Source organism: Monomorium pharaonis, chromosome 5 (genome assembly GCF_013373865.1).
Source record: "Monomorium pharaonis isolate MP-MQ-018 chromosome 5, ASM1337386v2, whole genome shotgun sequence".
Taxonomy (NCBI): Eukaryota; Metazoa; Arthropoda; class Insecta; order Hymenoptera; family Formicidae; genus Monomorium; species Monomorium pharaonis.
Genome location: NC_050471.1, coordinates 3,861,016 through 3,881,134, shown reverse-complemented (window position 1 = coordinate 3,881,134; position 20,119 = coordinate 3,861,016). Strand labels below are relative to the sequence as shown.

Sequence of the window (20,119 nt, the reverse complement as noted above, 5' to 3'; positions counted from 1 at the left end):
CCGGTCTCTTATTTTTCGAGTGGCAGCTTAATAAAATATGCCGCATTCCCTACGATGGATTCACAGGACAGGATGCACTTGCGTGTCCGCGGCGCTTCCGCACTCGCGCTGCTCCTTTTTGTCGGCGTGAGCACGACTAAATGAAGCTTCCTGGCGGTTCGAAGAGGCGCGATAATGCGCGCTGCCCTCACCGGACCCTTAATCCCTTTGCGACTCCAACACATGTCGATCGGATAATTCCGCGCGTCATCTGGATGAGGCGCAATCATCGATGCGGGTTGAATATTGGACGCGATTCTCTCCGTTAGTGAATTCCATGATTGATCAAAGGCGATGCGAGCGCATAAATCAGCGTGTGATAAAGTTCGCCAGATGAAACGCTTGCATTTGCCTCGATAAATTTGCGAGGAATAAATTGATAACGAGTAGGCAAATAAATAAACAAAAAAATGTAGCGAACAAGTACGGCAAATAAAAAAGAATAAATAATAGAAACTGCATACGAATTAAATAGTAGCCGTCTGCGGATTTGCAGTTATTTTTTTTGTAAATAATAATACTATGACGAATGAAAAAAAATGCGAACAAATATCATTCAAATAAATTACAAACAGCAAATATTTACTGTAAAAGTTAATTCAGAAATGAATGTGCTGCTAATTAAGATTCATACATTTATGACGCTACACGGAAATATGGAAATTGAAGCGTTAATATCGCGCGCGTGGTAAATTCATGAACCTTGCAAATCGAATACACCGCGATAAATACAATTCGTTAAAAGCAATCAATCTTTCCCGTCGTTCGTTTAAGTAACGAGTACAATTTTCGCGCGCTTTATAATCGACACAATGTGTGTATTTTTACTTCACCAATTAAAACTATTCATCTAATTATACCTTCTGAGTTCATTATTGCGCCCGAAGCCCCGAACAATCAAATAAGATCTGAATTTCGACGTCGAAAACATTTTCGAGAGACTGACTTCGAACATTAATCAATCCTCCTTCCTGACTATCTTGAAAAACGTACAACTCCATTGCGAGAAACTTCATAATAACGTGAAAACTTTTCGACACAAACTCTATAACGGCGCGCAAACTTTCGCCATGTTATATTTTCTTCTGTGGGAGGCAAAAGCCACATATCCGATATATAATCCCGCTTTTTCATGTCAAAATAAAAAATATATATAAATGTTCAAACCTCCGTACAAAATTTCGATTAACATAACAGCACGATCGATATTCGATTCAAGACGCTTTCGGACGGATTGCGACAGAACATTTAAAGTTAACGTTTAAGATTTTTTAAAATTTATATTTTACATCAAGATCATACTTGGTTCGACAATGGATTCTGTTATCTGTACTCGGTACAAGGCTGTGCCCTCGAAAAAAAAAAAGAGGGAAATACGAGACAACGAGTGAAATTAATAGCACAGAGGCGAGTCGTGCAGACGCGTCCACCAGTCAGTCAGTCGGTTCTCCATTGTTCGCGTGCCTCCATATTTAAGAATTATAAAGTGCTTGGTGGCACATAAAGGACGATCCGTCCTGCAGCCATGCCCTTGTTGTTCCCTTGCATGTGCATTGTGCAGCGTAGCGCGCTGCAACAACGAATTTCGCGTAGGTAGGTCGGTCGGTACTCGACACAAGAGCCTCTGTCTTGCACAAAACAAGTGAGAGAGACAGCTCGACTGCACCTACCATAAATTGTATTTTTTATTTCATTTATAACTGTTATATTAATTAACAAATCAACTAGTATCATCAAAATTCTATTTTCTCCGCGTATTTTACAATAAAGCGTAAAAATTAATCATAAAAATATACCAAGCCCAAATTTATTTTTTAATAGCTGTTAGAAAATAAGTTAGACACGTGTTTATGAAAACTTCATAGAGATATGATCGCGTCAGAGAGATATGACGAGATGAATGAGTCCGTGGAAAGTGAGTTGCGAGGCAGGCCGGTCTCCGCAGTTCATTACTTTTGCAAAACCGCCGCTACGCAACTGCCCGCAACTGTGCGCAAGTAGTAGTGGACTCTCGTCTTGCGTCTCCCATATTAAGGCACGATCAATTTCGCCGCAGTTGCCGTACACGTTCAAAGTTTCATATCGCAATCTCGGTTGTACAACAAGCGTCGTGACTGATGCCCGACGAAGATGTCTCCGCGGAGGAGACACTCGATATATCTGGGCAGGCACGTCGGCCGGCACGCTGGGGAAACTGTTATTCGCTGGGGTACGCGAGACGAGAGATTTATGGCCGCATCCTATCGATTTGCGATATTTCGCGGGCCGTGTACATATATCGTTCGCTTGAAAACAGGTGTACGTCAGTTGCAGGTACAATAAATGCGATGAAATATTTAATTTCGTGTCGCAACGCCGAAGATCAAATTTCGCAAATTCATCAAGCAGAATCGAAATCAAGTGAAATTCTCGCTTCTCCATTGCGAGAGATAATCAAATATAATTGTTTTTACATATATACAAGATAAATAAGTTGGAAATTAATATACGAAAAATAAAAATACTTCACCGTTAACGTATTGCTATTTATCATTGAAATTTGATTTTTCTTATGTTTTAAATTCCGTGTATCGGTGCTGTCATTAAAATATCTTTAATCGATTTCCTAGCAAAGAGAATATTCTGCACGTGTTGTAATTTAGGGCTCGCAACGAGCTAAAATAAATCGCCGACCTGAAATCTCGTTGTAGACTAAAATACGTCTACCGGGTATAGTTTTTTTCACGTCACCCCATATGCAGACGTTCCCGTCGATCTTGTCGGAACGAGGTTGCGTGCACGTCGTCGAGGAGTTTTGCTGGAAAATGTACTTCATGAAAAGTGTATGGAACGCGCGCGCCAGACTTCCGTGCCGAGGGTCGTCGGCCCACCCCCTCTTCCCTCTCTCGCTTCTCGCACACCCCTCTCGCCTTGTGAGTACAGGATCCCTCCTGGGGAATACCCGATCGCGGAAAGGGAGTATAAAAATCGTATAAATCGTGTGTACGACGGGACCAAGGGTGAGGGTAATGCGGCGAAGGCAAACCGTTTCTGTGGCTTTCGAGACGAACACGCCTCGCTGAGGAGAGCGCGATCGCCCTTCGATCCGATATCTACTCACCTACCAATCTATCGATTCCCCAGCGAGTCGGCTCATTCGCGTGGTATCGATACGATATTTGGAACCATTAACGTATCTTTCACGAGTGTTGCGGTGGAGTTGCTTTGGACGATCGATGCGTTTAATATAAAATAATTTATCACGATAAACTTAAACAATTCCAAACTTCAATCTTTGATAATTCAGTGACTTTTCTAGTCTTCCTTTATTTCAATAATTCGAACGCTCACTGAACCATTTGTAATATTTTCATTATATTTTCTTAATAAAATATAAATAAAATCATGAATTTTTATTTTAGTTATATGTAATTATCTATCTAATAAATATATATTTTTAAAAGCTTTCTTTTTAATTTCATTAATTTTCTTAAAAATTCATATTCAAACTTTTGTCTTTTTAATTTTGTTTTTTCAAGGCTAATTAACTTGAACAATTTTTTAAACACGTTATATAATGCAAGACACGTTTTATAAATACTTTCCATAACTGCCAAAAAATAATCAATAGTCAGAAATCGACCTGTCGGTAAATTCTCGATAGTAACTATCGATAGACCTCCATCTCTTATGCATACCATGCGGTATGCATCCGCCTTTATCCGCGTCGCGCGACTCCGCATTTCCAAGACCAGGCGGGTGTTGGCTAGTCACCGAAAGTAAGAATGATATACTATAGCGTCACGCCGAGCGTAATGCATTTTAAGTGAAAAATATTGCTTCAGAATGTATTGCGCGTTGCGTTACGAAAACAGATGGCTTCTTCTGCGTCACGTCGTTTTATTCTGGTGCCTGTGTCTGTTACGCGCGAGGAGTAGCTCGACATGTTTTACACTAAGTCCAAAGTGTCAGCTTTAATTTCGAGTTATTCTTTATCAGCGCGTATACGAACGATCTATATTCCTGGACGCTAAAAAAGCTCTCGCTCAACGCAAAATAGTTTGATTAAAAAAAAAAAAAAAAGGCAAATTTACCGCGTAGAGTAAGTCTGATAAATCTCGTGGAAATTAAAATCATGCAATTAAATCTGCTTTTTCATTTAATTTCACGGTGATCCTGCTCGGAATTTTAATTTAAATTTTAACAGAGATATTTTATTTTTTCAAAGTTTCTATAAAAGAGTATCGATTGCGGGTTACTCGAATGACACTCCTGTGCAGGCCGCGAACGTGAATTTGCTGTCACCTCGTATAGTGAACCTGTTTACCGGAATCGTGGTAAATCACGATACGTGCAGGACGTCGGAAAGCTCGACCACCAGCGAGATTTCACTCACCGGTAGAAAAGAGCTTTTGTTGCTCAAGGGAACCGGCATCGCGTCCTTGGTGCGATCGGAGAAGCGCTGAACAGACAAGGAGGGAGGAGTGCAGGAAGCGGAGGGGCAGGCTGAGGGCCCCGACAAAAAGGTAGCGGTTCGTGTCCGAGACTAATGCATCCGTAGAGCCCGGAGGGTCACGAAACTAGGCGGCTTGGAAGCAGGAAGAGGAAGACGAAGAAGAAGAAGAAGGCGGAGAAGGCGGAGGAGGAAGAGAAGAAGAACGGAGAAAAGAAAGGTCCATTGACCCGGTGGCACACTTCCACTTCCATTTCCATTTCCAGGCGGCATCGTGAAGCATATCGTGGAGGGAGAGAGAGAGAGAGAGAGGATGCATTTGTGCTCGCTCGCCTGTACGGTGTGCTCAAGTGTACGTGCAAGCGTGCAAGCGCGGATGCAGAACTGGATAATTCATTGGGAACAATGAGCGCGACGGTGCGGAACCTGCCAAACTGCAGATTGGGGTTCGTCCGGGGATCTGCGTCGTTTTATTTCTTATCCGACTGCCTCGGTTGCAGGAGATAAATTCACAGCGCGAGATATATACCGAGGCTTCCCTCGCGCAGAGACGAAATCAAATTCTCGAATGCAAAAAAGTCAACGGAGCTGTTAACTCTTATCCCCTTTCACATCCTTTTCCTTCTCCTTCGGTTACCAACCGCGATATTATTCTGACACTTTACATTAGAAACGACAACGAAAATATTGCTGTTCAGAACGTTTCGCTTGTTATTTCTATTGCTTTCTCACGAGATTGCTATCTTTGTAAAATGTAACATTAAAAAAATTACATTAGTTTAAAAGCGATATTTTACATAGCGATTCGATACAAACGTACCCATTGTGTTATAGAAAACTATAGGACAGAAATCGTACGATCCTCTACAAATATATCTTCCGGGTAGTATGCGCTGCGATGACAGGACTTTCTCCCACGGTCTAGCGTTTGATTTCACTCGCGGCTACTATAATCGCCGGCTACTGTATGCGCGAGGCGCGCGGGAGCTCAAAGGCCTTTAATCCGGACCTATGTGCGCTTGCATACACGCGCATACACCGGGAACCGGGTACACACAGCAGCGGCGACGGCGGTGGCGACGGTGGCGATCGAGAGTATACAGCCACGGTATTTTATTTGTCCGACCGTGTGTATCGACGACGAGACGATAACACACACCGCCGGTCGATCCCCGGACCGACGCGACGTGCGAATGAAATTGTGCAGCGCTGCGCGGACTGTGCGGCACACGCTCAAATAAGCCCGCGAGGCGGAAGTGTTTGGCCATCGTCGAAATTGGTTTTGCCGTTTCGCGTCCCGACTCGTATTAGCCTTCAGCCCTCGTGATCAATATCGCATCGGTACACGATGTGGCGCTACGCGTCTTCGCCAGGTATCGCCTACAGTCGTCGTTATTGCGGATTCATCGCCGACTGGGAGCATTCGGCTTATTTGCAGAAAGTCCGCAGCTGAAGTCCAGATCTCTCTCTTTTTTTTCCCCTCTTCTTCCCCGCGAGTGATATATGATCTTTCTCGGTATCGAATATAATTCAGTTCTCTATATACGTACATGTCGATAAATGTTTGTCATATCCAGTGAAAAGCTCGAGCTCTATTATAATCTTTCATGATTAAAAAGTATTTTAGAGAGAAAAATATGTAGAATTAAATTGTTTAGGTTAAAAGCAGTAGCAGAAAGAAAATATGCGATATAAATATTTTATAAATCTACCAGAGAGGATATTTACCTTCGTACCTTATAAAAAATTTCTGGAAATAGCCTTCAATAAAAATTCAAAGTTCATCTCCAGTAGATTTTACAAAATGACAGATTTAATAAAATAATAAGGACGTTCATGAGCTGTTCTTGATTCTCTGACCTCTTTCCTGCTATGGCACGTGTTCTCTTCTTTGCCACGCTCAATTCGAATAGAATTCTGGCGGCATGATATTAGAACCGGTTGTTGTACGTGCGCCAAACAATAAACGTCCATTTGATCCGGATGTGATGGTAAATTTATCCAGTAATTAAGACTACCGTAATGGACCGAATACAATGTGTTCCTGTCAGAATCACCTCCCATGAACTGGCCGCAGCGCGTTCTTAACTGCCGGCGAATTTACCGCAGGATGGATTACGGCGGATACGAAATGTGATTTATATGGAGTTTCGAACGAAATCATTCCATTATTAGTAGTATTGATACCTTGCTTTTATAAAAAAAAAGCCAATAAATTTGTAGAAATTTTATCAGCTTAACTACAAACCGATAGAAAGCGAAAAAAGTTATATTCCTCTCGTTTTTACTGATCTTTTATTCTATTATATAATATCATAATATATACAATTACAAGGAATGAAATACGATATCCAATTATATTTAAAGATCCTTGAACGCTTTTGCGGATTTTCCCTGCAAAAAGACACGAAATGACAAGGACGCTCATCCGCTTTCTTTGAGTTGGATGAATCGTTCGAAACTCCTTCGGGAAAGAAACGTTGGAGGAAAAACAGACAAGTGGAAGAATTAGCTGGTGAACGAACGAAAGACGAAACGGAAAATAATCGCGCAGCCTGTCTCCGCGGAAGGAGGGAAGGAAGGAAGATAGGAAAAGGAAGGAAAGAAGGAAACGGGTCCGAGCATTAAAATCTTTGAACGCCGCGCGAGAAAGATCCTCTCTCGTGCTTGAGAGCGCAAAGCGAGATTTTCGCGGATTGCGCGCGCGGAATGTTCCCGTCCCTCTCGAATTTTCCTTGAGTTGTGGCTTTTGAACCTCGTCTTGCGGAAAATGCCGTTGCGATAAATCCCGTCGCCTCTAAGCTCACTAAATTCGCTAGTCGACGTGGTGAAAATTACAGAAGACCCCACGATCAGTCCGCAGAGGAAGACGAACTCCTCGTTTCGAAGGAGTTTCGAAGTGAAAAATTATGACAGGGACATAGTAGTGCACTTTTTTTCGTAAAATTGTTATATATATATATTCTTTTAAATTTTATTTATATATATAATCAAAGTAGACAAATTTTTCCATATCTTTTCCTGACATATATGTATATTATTTTAAATTTAATATTTCTGGATTTTTCTATTGGTGCGACATGCCGGTGAGCTGTAAAGATTTTTCTCGGCTGTCTCCCTTTTGTTCAGGTTACATTTCTGCGAGCGAGTCGTTTGAAGGAACAGACGGATAAAATAGCGCGTTATTCAGCCCCCGCTTCAAAGGCAATGATGCGCGAACGCCCGAAATCACCCAATTCATTCTCATATCGATTTAACATCGTCCCGCATATATGACGACGACGGGCTGACATATTCCTAGTATGAAGTTTGCAGACTACTCCCCATATATCTGCTTTCCCTCGAGAAAACGCGCAGTCGACCAATAAAATACCCTTATCATCGGCGTATTAGGCGGTGTCAGGTGGTAGATCAAATAACAGAAATGTATGAAGGTAAATCGATACACCGCAAAATCGAACGTCATACGTTCGTGTTTATAATTCTGCTATATTAAACGTTAAAGTACGAAAGAGACTGTATATAAAATGTCCATTTCAACGTACAATTCTTCATCAATACTTCACTCATAAATATAATTTTTTTAACTTATAAATATATCCTTCAAAACAATCCGCTCACAGAAATGTAACCCGGACAAAAGAGAGTTAGTCGAGAAAAATCTTTACAGCACACCAGCATATATAATGCCACCGGTGGAAATCGAAAAATATTAAATTCAATGTAACATATATAAATCGAAAAAGATATGAAAAACTCGTCTACTTTAATTATAAACATAAAGTTAGAAGAATATATATGAATTTCCAGATAAAATGCATGTTTCGATTATCTTTGACGTTACATAAAACGCGCGAGTTCTCGTCGACAATGAATTAAGTAGTTCAGCTCGTCAAAGTAGAACGAATACTCATGGTCACGACGGATGTCAGTGGATGACTCAGTCTTCGGCCTTTAAGGACTGTTCCATTTAACACTCGCATTTGTCCTGTACTAATATGCGTTGATGGCGGCGGAAAGAGTGTTCCGGTTACACTCGGTCGCCCTACTGACCCATATTAACAAATGTCGCGGTGATATTTCTCTCGATCACTTTCACTACGAACGTCAGAATGTAAAATCAAACAACTTTCACACAAAACAAAAGAAAATCCATAAATTATTACAGAGTGCATCATCTATTTATCTATAAATATACCTATGTGATTTTCATTTAAGTCTTTCACAAAAACCTAACACATTTACAACTATAAATTTCTTGAAAGTATATATAAATATCTCTCACTTTTACTTTAAGACACGTGCCAATTATTTTTGGTTCCATATCTTTTTACACACAGAGGAAGTTTTTTGTTGTTAAAGTATCTAAAAATTTAATTGCATATAGTTACATATTTAGAAATAATTTTGTTGGTCCATTGAAAAAATAATGTAGGACAAATTAATTATTAAAATATTCAAACTTTCTTCAGCATTGCTTATCTTATATTGAATACATAATTATTTTAATAGATTTAATAAAATTATTTTCAGATCTGCTGAATTTTTACCGAGCTAAATTTTTAGATACTTTAGCAAAATAGTTTCTTCCGTGTAAAAAGAGCGCGAGTGCAAAGCAGGCCGGAAGCAATTCATCGCGACGTCTAATTTTATATTAGTCGTGAATACATAACCGGCGGAATAAAAGAGCACAGTTTTCTCCTTTAGCGGAGGCGGGACGATTAAAGATGGCATGTAGCCGTCGGGCAGCGTTTCCGCGATCTTCAAGGAGCCAGCACGCCGCGAGCAGGAAAAGAATGTCATATCACGGTATATTGCTGCCGACCAACAAAGAGGAGTCCTCGGGTTATAAGAAGAGAGCGCGAAGAGCGCCTGCATTCTCGCGGAAAGAATTCCCCTTTCTGTGCCGCATGCTCTTCTTCCCGACTACGTGTCTACGTATCACCGGATCGCCTTTCCTCCATTTTCCCGGTTTTCCACGTCCCTCAGGAGTGTCTCTTTCAACGAACGACCTGAAAAGGCGCTCCGTCCTGTATTAAAGACGCGCTTCACGATGCGTTAACTTTTTCAAGATGATTTTTTTCTCTCTCGCCCTCTCGCCAGTTCAACATTACGGAAAGACGTGTGTGCTTTTGCGATTAATAATTTTGCGACAAGGTAAAATGTCATGATTCTTTAAAGATAATATTCTTACAGTAAATATTGGAAATTTTAATAATTAAAATAGCAAGTTTTCAAGCTTTACGGATTTAAATATTCATCTAAATTTTTATCCATTAAATTTAATAAATATGATTAATTATCTTACTCTAATTGGTGCACTTCCAAATTACAGATATAGATCAAAACCGTAGTATGAATAATGTAAACTCGCTTTCTGGAACATATCATCTGGGACACATTTTTTGAACTCGTCGAAATTACAAGGCTTGTCTAAAAAAAAGTTGAGCGAGTGCTTCGCAAAAAGTGTCTGTTAAAAATGTCATCATCGCCGTGGCATCACGGGACTGCATCGAATACCGATTGCGTGGGTGGCACAATGGGGGCCGTCGTGTCGATCTCTGAAGTCAACCATCGACAGAAGCGCGGCGAGGCCGGGGTTCGTTGGCCTCCCTTGGCCCACATCGCCGCCCCATGGCTGTGGCCTTCCGTCTCGCAGGCGGCATTATTTACGGGCCTGTATTTTTCACCGGCGGACGACGGTCGATCATCGGGTGCCGGCCTCGGAAATTAAAACGGGCCCCGGGTTCTCCGTAACGGCAGAAAACGGCGAACTAAAGCTCTCATCATCGGCGATTCACATTTTCCAACGGGAGATTTCCAGAGATCCGTTCGTCAGTTTAAAGTCAGTAAAATAAGAATTTTTTTTTTCCTGAGAAAGTTACCGGGAAAAAAATTTTGCTGAAAATTATCCGTTTATTTCTCTACTACTCGAAAGCAATGCATTCTTTTAAGAGATAGATTAAAAAAGAGAAAGATTTACATCAACATTAATGTATTAATCCGAATTTCAGAAATTCTATAATCCAGTAATTTCAATCGCTTTATGCTCTATGTATGCATTGGTTTAACTAAAACCGCTCTTGCTCGGAATTAGACGGCTGTTATTGCAGGCTTAACGGATCCTTTACCTACTACGCAATGATAGAGGGTAAATTTTCCTCACAGACACGTACAGATAATAATTAATTATTCCCTCTCTCGCTCCTTCTCTTTGTCTTTTTCGGTCTTCCGAACATCTATGCAAGGACAAGAAGGATGGCGTATATGGTAGGGTCATAGTTCAATGTTCCCGGGTGCTTATAGACAAATTTGTGCACACGAAGCCCGCTTCCGTGGCTATCTCTGTTCACTCTCTCTCTCCTCCATTCCCTTCGCTACTCTTTCTCTGTCTCTGTCTTTCCCGCGACGGCGGACTTCTCTTTGAGTTTAATTCGATATCACGCAGTAGCGATCAAAGCGTTGGATTTCGTGGCTGAAATGGCGAATTGTTCGTGAAGTCGGTACGTGTCGGTGACTAGATTTCTCGCCGTCTCGTCACTGACCATGGACAAAATTTCGCTTTGTTACTCGTAACGACGGGTTTAGTGAATGCGTATTCGATATACCGAAAGGATATCGGCAATTAAAAGTTTCACTGACGTGGAGCAAATTGTTGTTTTGTGCTAAATGTTAAAAAATTGTTTTAACTATTAAACTATCTAAAAATAAATAAATAATATATTGTTTAAAGTGTAAACAGCAACTATATGAGAATGTACAATATATTTATTATTTAATAAGAAAGCAGTAATTAGTTTAAAAAATATCTTTTATACACACGCGATCAATCGTTCCTTTTTCATTCGACATAACCAAACGCAACCAAATACATTGAAATAAGTCACAAATTCATATATATTATCCTACAGTCAGTTTCTCTGATACAGCTAAAAATTGCAAAACACAAATTATTAATAAACAAGAAATAATTATAAAATAATTACTTTCTTCATTGCTGATTTGAAGAAAAATATTTTTCGTCTTCTATCTCGTTTCAAAATTTTTCAAAATGTGAATCTATGAACTCAGCTGGCAGTATCGTTAAGAAAAAAGTGAAGATTTTAGGTTTTCTACATGGCGCAAGTCAGTCTCGAACATCCGCAAAATGATGGAAATTCTTGGCTATATAACTTGGAGATATAACTTCATGCGACTTTTTCGCGCGTCCTTCGAGAGCGACGACGTGCACGGAAAAAAAAGCGGGAACTACCTGGAAAATGTTCGCCCTAAATCCTGAAAGTCCCTATCCGAAATAGCGGAGGAGCAGTAAAAAGAATAAGTCGGCGCGATACGTAAAACTCGACAGAAGACTCAAGAGCTTCTTCGAGCCGTAACACGAGAGCCGTCCCAGTCATAAAATCCCCGCATACCGTAAAAGAGACGAGTCGAAATCTTATTCCCGCGGCGATCGTTGATAAGTCTCGAAAAGTTTCGATCCGTTCGTTCGGTTTGATCTCACGATAGTCGACTTTCGTCTGTTCTATAGTTCTCTTTCTTTCCTATCCTTCCAGCGAATTGATTCCACGTCTCTTGCTCAAACTCATATGAACTTTGTATCAACTTTCGTTTGAAATTAAGCGAAAAATTTTGCCAACATTTTAACAAAATTGCAGAATCCATCAATGTACAAGAAGCAAAAAAATGCTTGACATACGTATATCACTAAAAATCTGTTTTAAGGAAATTGAGAAATTTCGAAAGAAAATTCTGATGTAAGCGATTAAAATTATAAAATATAAAAAATAAACTTGCAGATATTTTATAACTATAACAAAATTCATATATTTCAAAATTATATGACAATGCATTATTATTAAAATAAAACACACATTAAATACATGAAACTTCAAATATTAATTTTGATATTATTTCTTCTCCAAACTCAAGATATTAATTCTTCTTTTTATAAAATAACAGCAAAAATAATAGCACCGTCATACATATATAATATAAAATGAGATAAATAGATTTTGTTTTACTTTGTCGCGCCCTGAAACGCGTTCTCCCGGGATCGAACGACAAAACGTCAAGCAAAATCGTTTTCGCTTCGGAAGATTAATAATACCGCGCATCCCCCGGTAAATTACACCGCGAAAAAATGTAATTGTGTCGTCTACAATGTGCCACCGCTGCAACACGCTCTGCTATCCGTTTCCAAACGCGCGCACACACGTTCTGGCAGCTTTAAACGCGGCAAGATGATACATGAAGCGGCCTCGTTGTAAGTTGCTGCGGCATTGCAAGTGCCGGGCAGCACCCTACCGAGAGAAAGAGAGAGAGAGAGAGAGAGAGAGAGAGAGAGAGAGAGAGATCGAATAAGAAGAAACGATGAAGAAAGCTGAAAAATATGTCGTTGCGCGAGCGCGAGAGCGAGGAACGTTGATTATGGGAATCGTCGCCGTTGCAACCACGCGCATCCTCTATCGCAATTTGCGGCGCGAGCGTGCCGCATCCACGCGAATGAAACGTTCGCCTTGAATGGGGAATGATTATTACAGATATACGACGCGGCACGTGCACGCTCTCGGTACCGTAATATTTCTCGCGCCTGTTCCGAGCATCGTGTCTTCCACGATGCTTTGTCTTCCGGGCGAGCAGCATCCCGCCCCGGGCGTTCTCCTTAAGCTGTAGCCGCTGCATTTTTATGCATATTAAAACGCACCATTTTCACCGTCCACACGCGTTTCTACGTACAGGATATCCCAAAGAGCCGCTTTTACTTTAGCTTCGTTATACCGTTGCAGCTTTTTTATACCATTATTTTCATTGTTAAATTAATTCAATTTAGTTTATTATCATTTATTATTTTTACAATAATTATTACAATTATTTGATGTAAGTGGCAATTATGATCAGTTTTTATAGGCATTGAGTAGTATTCATTTATTATAAAAATCGTGTTAACTAGATATAATTACCTCAAAAGCGCTGTGTTAATTTTATGCTTCAAGTATGTTGATAAATTCGAGCTCGAGTTTAAGTGTCAAAAGGGTATCGTGACAACACGCGCGAGGGCGACTTAAGTTGCTGGCGCACATGCGATAAGAAGGCACAGGGTAGTTCTAATGGTATCACCTCAGCTTAAGAGTCCGCCTCCATCAACGCGATAAGCGATAATAATATCTGTCATTGGTAAGCCGACAAGATAAGCCATCTCGCGTCGACAAGGTACTCGAGTTGCGATAATGGAATACTGGAGCTTCCGAGCATAAACTGACAGATAGAAAAGAATCTTCTTATATTCCGTGAAAAAAATCTGAACTATAATACGTTATACTCGTTTCTGATAATAATTGATAATTGAAATAATGCGCGAAGTTTCCTCTAATAAGTGTCGATTGAAAATGGCAGATTGAGGTATATATCTTAATTGCTTACTTTACCCTCTCTCCCTGGGAAGAAAAAAAAATGAGGTTGCATATAGCTGAGGACACGTTAACCTCTTGTTACCACAATTATCTAAACTCGGCAAAACACCGCGCACCCGGTCGTGCACGCTACCGCAATTACATCCACAACTGGATGTGCAATCGCTTTTTGCGCGCGGCACAATCGTGTATACGCTAATTCACGGAGGCTTTGGCCAGGCCACACTGTTACCTGCCTCTATCTTATTGTTAGACTGCAATTATCCCGATTTTTCCGGAGCGACCGAGAGCGGATTGCGAGAGCCTTGAGAGTACACCGCGACGCAAAACTCCTTTCTTACTAACAAGAAATGTAGTAATACTTCTTGTCTGAATAACGAAATTTGCATTGCGGAAACTTAGATTTGTGATATTAATATGGAGTTAAATTTTATTCAACTCGAAATTTGTAAACTTTGCTATTGTTTCGTAAATATAACTTTTTAAAACTCATTATCACAATAAATCATTATTAATAATGTGTAAAATGTACTTGTAATAATTTTTATAAACTGCATTTGATTTCATGTATTTGTAATAAGCACACGAAAAAAAAAAAGTGTTAAAGTACTTAAAAATTTAGTTGTATGAATGAATCTAAAAATAATTTTGCTGGATCCTCAAAATAATAAAGGACGTTCAAATATGATGAACAATTCCTCAAAAAGAATTGTCTAACTAATAAAATGATATTCTATATTCATCTAAAGTTCTAAATACTTTAATGTAAAATCATTCTTTTCATGTAATAATAGAACTATAATTTTGTAGAGATCTTTTTAAAAAGATTTGAACACATTCCTTATACGTATATACGTTTCTCTCCTTTTGCTGTAACTTGACACTATCGCGTACAGCCCATACATCCGCCTGCGAAATGCATCCGCCGGATCTCGAGAACACAGCGGATATAAAGGGTGTATATAACACATGATTCATTGTAAATGAAGCAAAGTATCTCCCGCGAGTAATTGACTCGAGATTATCGGCACTTTATCGATGATATTTATTGGGAGTAGTAAGGCACGGGATATTTCTTTTCATTCGTCGACGAGCCTGGGCGGGAGAGACTAATTACGATAAATTTTCCTTTGTCGAGCTATCAAAGTGGCATAAAGAGTTATAAAGATAGATACGGCAAGAAACAAAATATTCACACCAATACTCACAACAAGTCACTTTAAAAGTCTCGATGTCAAATTTTGCATAAAAATAAATCTTTTTTTTTTTCAATTGTATATATGCGTAAAAATGTATATACAAATTAAATACAAAGATATAGATAATACACTGAGAAAAAAAATTGTTAATTTGACTAAATTTTTCAACTTAATTAAGTTTCTTCAAATCAACTATTTATGTATTTCAGTCAAATAGTTAAATTGAAGTTCAAGTATTTTAGTTAAATGCACAAAAACTTGAACTGAAGAAATTTAATCAAGTTGAAAAATTTAGTCAAATTAACATCTTTTTCTCAGTGTACACATATAAACATTCTTATAACAAATTATCTAATAATACATAAATTAAAACCGTAAAGCATAATGAAGTAAAACTTATCCGACAATTACCTATCTACCTAGGTAGGTGTTTATCTCCCATCCACCTCTTCAATTTTCTCATAACAACATTCATAATAAATAAATATTGTTCTTCTTATTAAATTAATAGTTACGTAAATTAATATTCTCCTATTATACTTTATTTATAAAAAAACCCATATAACAATACAGAATTTAAAAAATCCTAAAATGCAGTTCTTGTCATAAGAATTGCATTACCGCTAAATGGTGACTCAATGATGTACGAGCTCAAGCTTAACCGTAAACTGACGTATCCAGATCCTCTGATCCTTCTTGATGTAGCGAGCGTATGTGCAAAAATAGCGAATTATGCAAAGATACGTTCAGCTTGACGGAGCTTCTCTGAGATCGGGTCTTGATCTTGAGTCGCAAACCCCACGACATTCCCGAGTCGACAATGATGCCCTGGGCGGCATACGCAAACGTATTTTCTCATGATTTGCATCAAGAAGGCATCACGCATCGGATCCGGCTCGGTGTAAGTGGTCGTCTTTGTGCAACAATGAGATTAAGCCAAGCGATGCTTTGATAACGTCATATCTGAATAAAACCATGAACGGTTAAAGAGTAGAATGTTACTAAAGCTTGGATGATTTTTGCAGATGATTTCACAAATTTGTAATAAGAAAGCGGGATTCGTTCAACGAATAATAATGTATATGGAGAAAAATGCAACAATATAAAATGTTAAGATAAAAAAAAATTAAACTCAGATTTCAAGTAGACTCCATTGAGAATGTCAATGCCATCCAAAAGTACTTGTTTCAAAAATATCTGTCTAAAAAAATTTCAGCAAAGCTGTGATGCCCAATAAATCTCTTCTGATATCGTTACTAAAGCAATCTATTCCAACTCCGAGAATGTTATTAAAGAGAAATCTCGTCAGGTGCTACATAAGTGTATTGTGACAGTGGTCTATAGTTAGCCATTCTCGATTGTATCGATTCAGAGCCATAAACGCGAGTTAGGTCTATATCGTTTCCTCTATTATATCTTTCAATTAGCGGCCGCCTAAGCCATTGTGATTTTTCCACGTGGCGGCTGAGATTTTTACGCGTCAGAGCTTTTGTTCGTAATCCTCTGCGTGGGCGTCCCTCACCTACGTGGCGCACGGGTTCGGCGTCTCCTTCGTGCCCACGTCTGTCCGCATAAAGAAAACGGCCGACGGTACAGACGCGGTTAACGGTACTCGTGGGGTCCCTCTACCACCACCTGGCACTACTCCATGTCTGCCTGCCGCTTCTTCTTTTTCTTCCTCCACTTGACCTGATTTCCTGACCTACTACCCGGAACGAGAGAGACGTGTTCTCGGCCAGTAATTCAATTACGGTCTCTCGCGTTGGGACCTCTGTTAATTTTCAACGACTAGTAATAGTCCGTCCGATCGGACGGCTGCAATATTATATCAAAGGCATTATATATACATATATATCGATACATCGCTGCGGAGAACAACAGCGTCAGTCTCCGCGGTTGAGGGATTAATAATCGAGTGTCCCATATCTCCGGAACAGATAACGCTGCTTTCTCTTACTGCCAAGTCACGATATAGCACGAATACAGGACAAGAGAAAGAGCTCAACGTCAAATGATATTAAAATCGAGAGAGTAGTCGAGATATTCAAGAAGTGTTTAGAAGAAAAAAAAAAAGAGACGTAGTAAAAACGTTTCTATTATATTCTAAACGAAAGATTATCTATGTATTATATTTAAGCGTTTGTTATTTTTAATTATTTTATTTTTGCCATCACAAAACTTGGGAAATATTTAAGAAAAATTAAAAATATTCTTATCCTATATGTTTAGTTTCTTGAAAAAGTGCGAAACATTCGCACAATTCACGGAGTCCACGTAAGTTTTGTTTGAAAGAATAAGTCAATAGTAAATCCCGCCACTTCTCACGATACTAAATATTTATCTGCCGACATCTTCTTCCTGCTGCTTGTCGCCCTCGCGCAAATGGCGGAAATTCGTTTCGTCTTCTCAATCGTGAAGTCAAGGGCGCACTCCGGGAACCGAAAAAGGAAAAAGAGAGAATTTCTTTCGTGTAATTCGTGTGATAAGACGCGACCAGGAGGAAACACCGCGGGAAATCTTGTACAGTTATACGTGACGTTATCTAAGATTCAATAGAACGTATATATATAGACGTTGGAAAGAGTTCGACGGAAGCTAGCACCCGACCGCTAGTCGTTTCCTCCTACAAGGCGGAAGCGAGACCGTCGTCCATGACGAGCTTTCGCGCAGAGTCTTTGTTCCCGCCTGCAAAAACTTTTGACTCAACCTCTCATAGCGCATTCAGGAAAAGCTCCTTTTTCCTCCGGCTCGTACCTCTCCGGCGACACCTCGTCGTTGTGGATTGCTTCCTTCACGAAGCACTTCCGCGCCAGTGAGAAACTTGTAAAACGTGACAAAAGTCTTTGCAGGACTCGGGGTGTTCTGTTTCACACCGCGGAAATATCCGGATTATGAGGAGGGCTTTGCCGGGCGAGCGCGCGCGACGCGTGATGCGATTCGTAAGGACTATTTATTACAATATCCGTAATTTTATTCAGTACATACGTTTATATACAAAAAAATGGTCAAAAATGCAAATTTAATTTGTGTTTTTGTTCACATATTTCCATTATAATTATAGTTTTTTATAATTTCCTTTAATTTATTGTAAATAATAATTTACTTCTTATTGTTTACACTATCTACATTTATATTAATTCCACTACCAATTTTCTTTATTTTGCATACTAAATACACAGAGAGGAATTCAAATTAAAAGTCGAAGTAATTCCGTGCATGTAATAGAGTCGCTTTCGAGAAACAACTTCGATTCGCTGTTATCGATCCGCTACTCACATGCAAACCTTCAGTTTGTCAATGTAACTCTACATCAATCATAGTCAGAAAGTTTGAGTCTATTCGATGGATTCGTAGGAAGTCGAAAATACGCGCTCTCGAGAACATGATAGAGGAGAAGATCGGTTCAGTTTTCATACATGGTTTTCTAAATTTTTTTTTTAATTCTGGGAAACCTAATGTGTAATCGTGGTTAATTAGGTTAGTCACAAAATTATAATTATAAAACAAATAATTCTTAATTCACCGCATAAAAAAGATTTCATTTAAAATTATTAGGTTAAATTACAATAAAAATGGAACAGCTAAAATAGAATCATATAATTACTAGAACGTGATATTTTTTCTCATTTTTTTATCCTAACCAAATATTTGTTTGTAATATAGTCATATATAGCGATCTGGTGCCCAGTATGTGACAAGCAAGTAAGCATCGAGGAACGAGACACGTACAGATTTCTCATACATATCTGTAAATATCATCCCGACATTATTGACAAATATTTGAACAATCAGGTATGAATACCTTATATGTTCGTTTTTTCAACTAATGTAGAGGAATATTTTCCTCATATCAATGTAAACATAAAATACGACAGTAAAGGAATTTCAAAATGTTGAAATTTGATGCTATCAACATATGTAAACAAGATAAAATATCATTTTACGTTTGTCTTCCTTTTATTTTTTAAATTACGTTTATGATGTTTAATATCAACATATCTTGCGTATTTAATACTGCTCTCTTAATGTTTCATATTTTATGTCACACTATCTTTTAGCAACGATAAAGAATCTATACCGTAAATTTCGGTCAATTTCGGTTCTTAAACTTCCATGTTTTTCGATCCTGGGGGTGCTACCCGAGAAATTAGATATCTTGATAGATGGGATAGATAACTTGATAGATGGGAGGATCGTACGGAAATTACGCGCAAAAAAAGGCGGAGACTGCATGCTCATGTTTGTGGTGGCCTTATCGTCTCGCGTTCCACCTTCGACCTTCTTCTTATCCATCCTACAGTCCTTCAACTCATGTCTCTTGGGTCGAGAACATATAAAGTTTCTCAAATGAAAATATAAGAGTGACCATCAGAAATTCTCGTAAATCTTGAGATATAAATGCTCTATGCTCTATGCAATAAATGTTGAAAATTCGTGATATACACAATCTTCCTACAGTACAATAAAATTAAAAAATGTTCATCTCTACAATTTATTTTTATTAACTGTTGTGTAAAAAATTGTATCCCTTCAAATTTTTATATTTATAAAAATCTCTGTATTTTGACGGATTAAAATCAAATCATAAGAATTTATTTTAATAAAAGGCATTATTGTAAATTTTATCTACGTTATACACGTCACTTAAAATCTCATCTATTTTCTTATTACAAGATCTTTAAATTCATTTAATAATAATAATAATAATAATAATAATAATCTATAGCCACTTTTAACGAGAACTTCTCACGAATTCCGCATATATACACTCGCAAATTGAATCACGTGATGAAATGGTCGACGACGACTACTTTCCCTTACTTGACTTTTTGCAAAAGAACGGGAGGTTAAGGATATCGTCAAATCAGATTTCATCTTCGGTCACGCCAGTCGATAGTACTTGCAGCAAGAAGAACGAGCTGAAGAAAGTTTACGCTGCTCGTGGTAGATACCAATGCGATTAGACCTTACGTGCCGCACGGCAGCCGAGAGCTACGCGATATATCCTAATTCAAATACGGTAAACGCTAAAGTTCCAT

The 20,119-nt window shown here is 38.9% G+C and overlaps 1 protein-coding gene across 3 annotated transcripts in view; it reads right to left on the bottom strand.

Annotated features, from left to right (window-relative positions):
• Positions 1 to 20,119, bottom strand: part of LOC105837087 (CCR4-NOT transcription complex subunit 6-like) — a 498,126-nt gene that overhangs the window by 117,929 nt on the left and 360,078 nt on the right. The gene's annotated exons all lie outside the window — the stretch shown is intronic.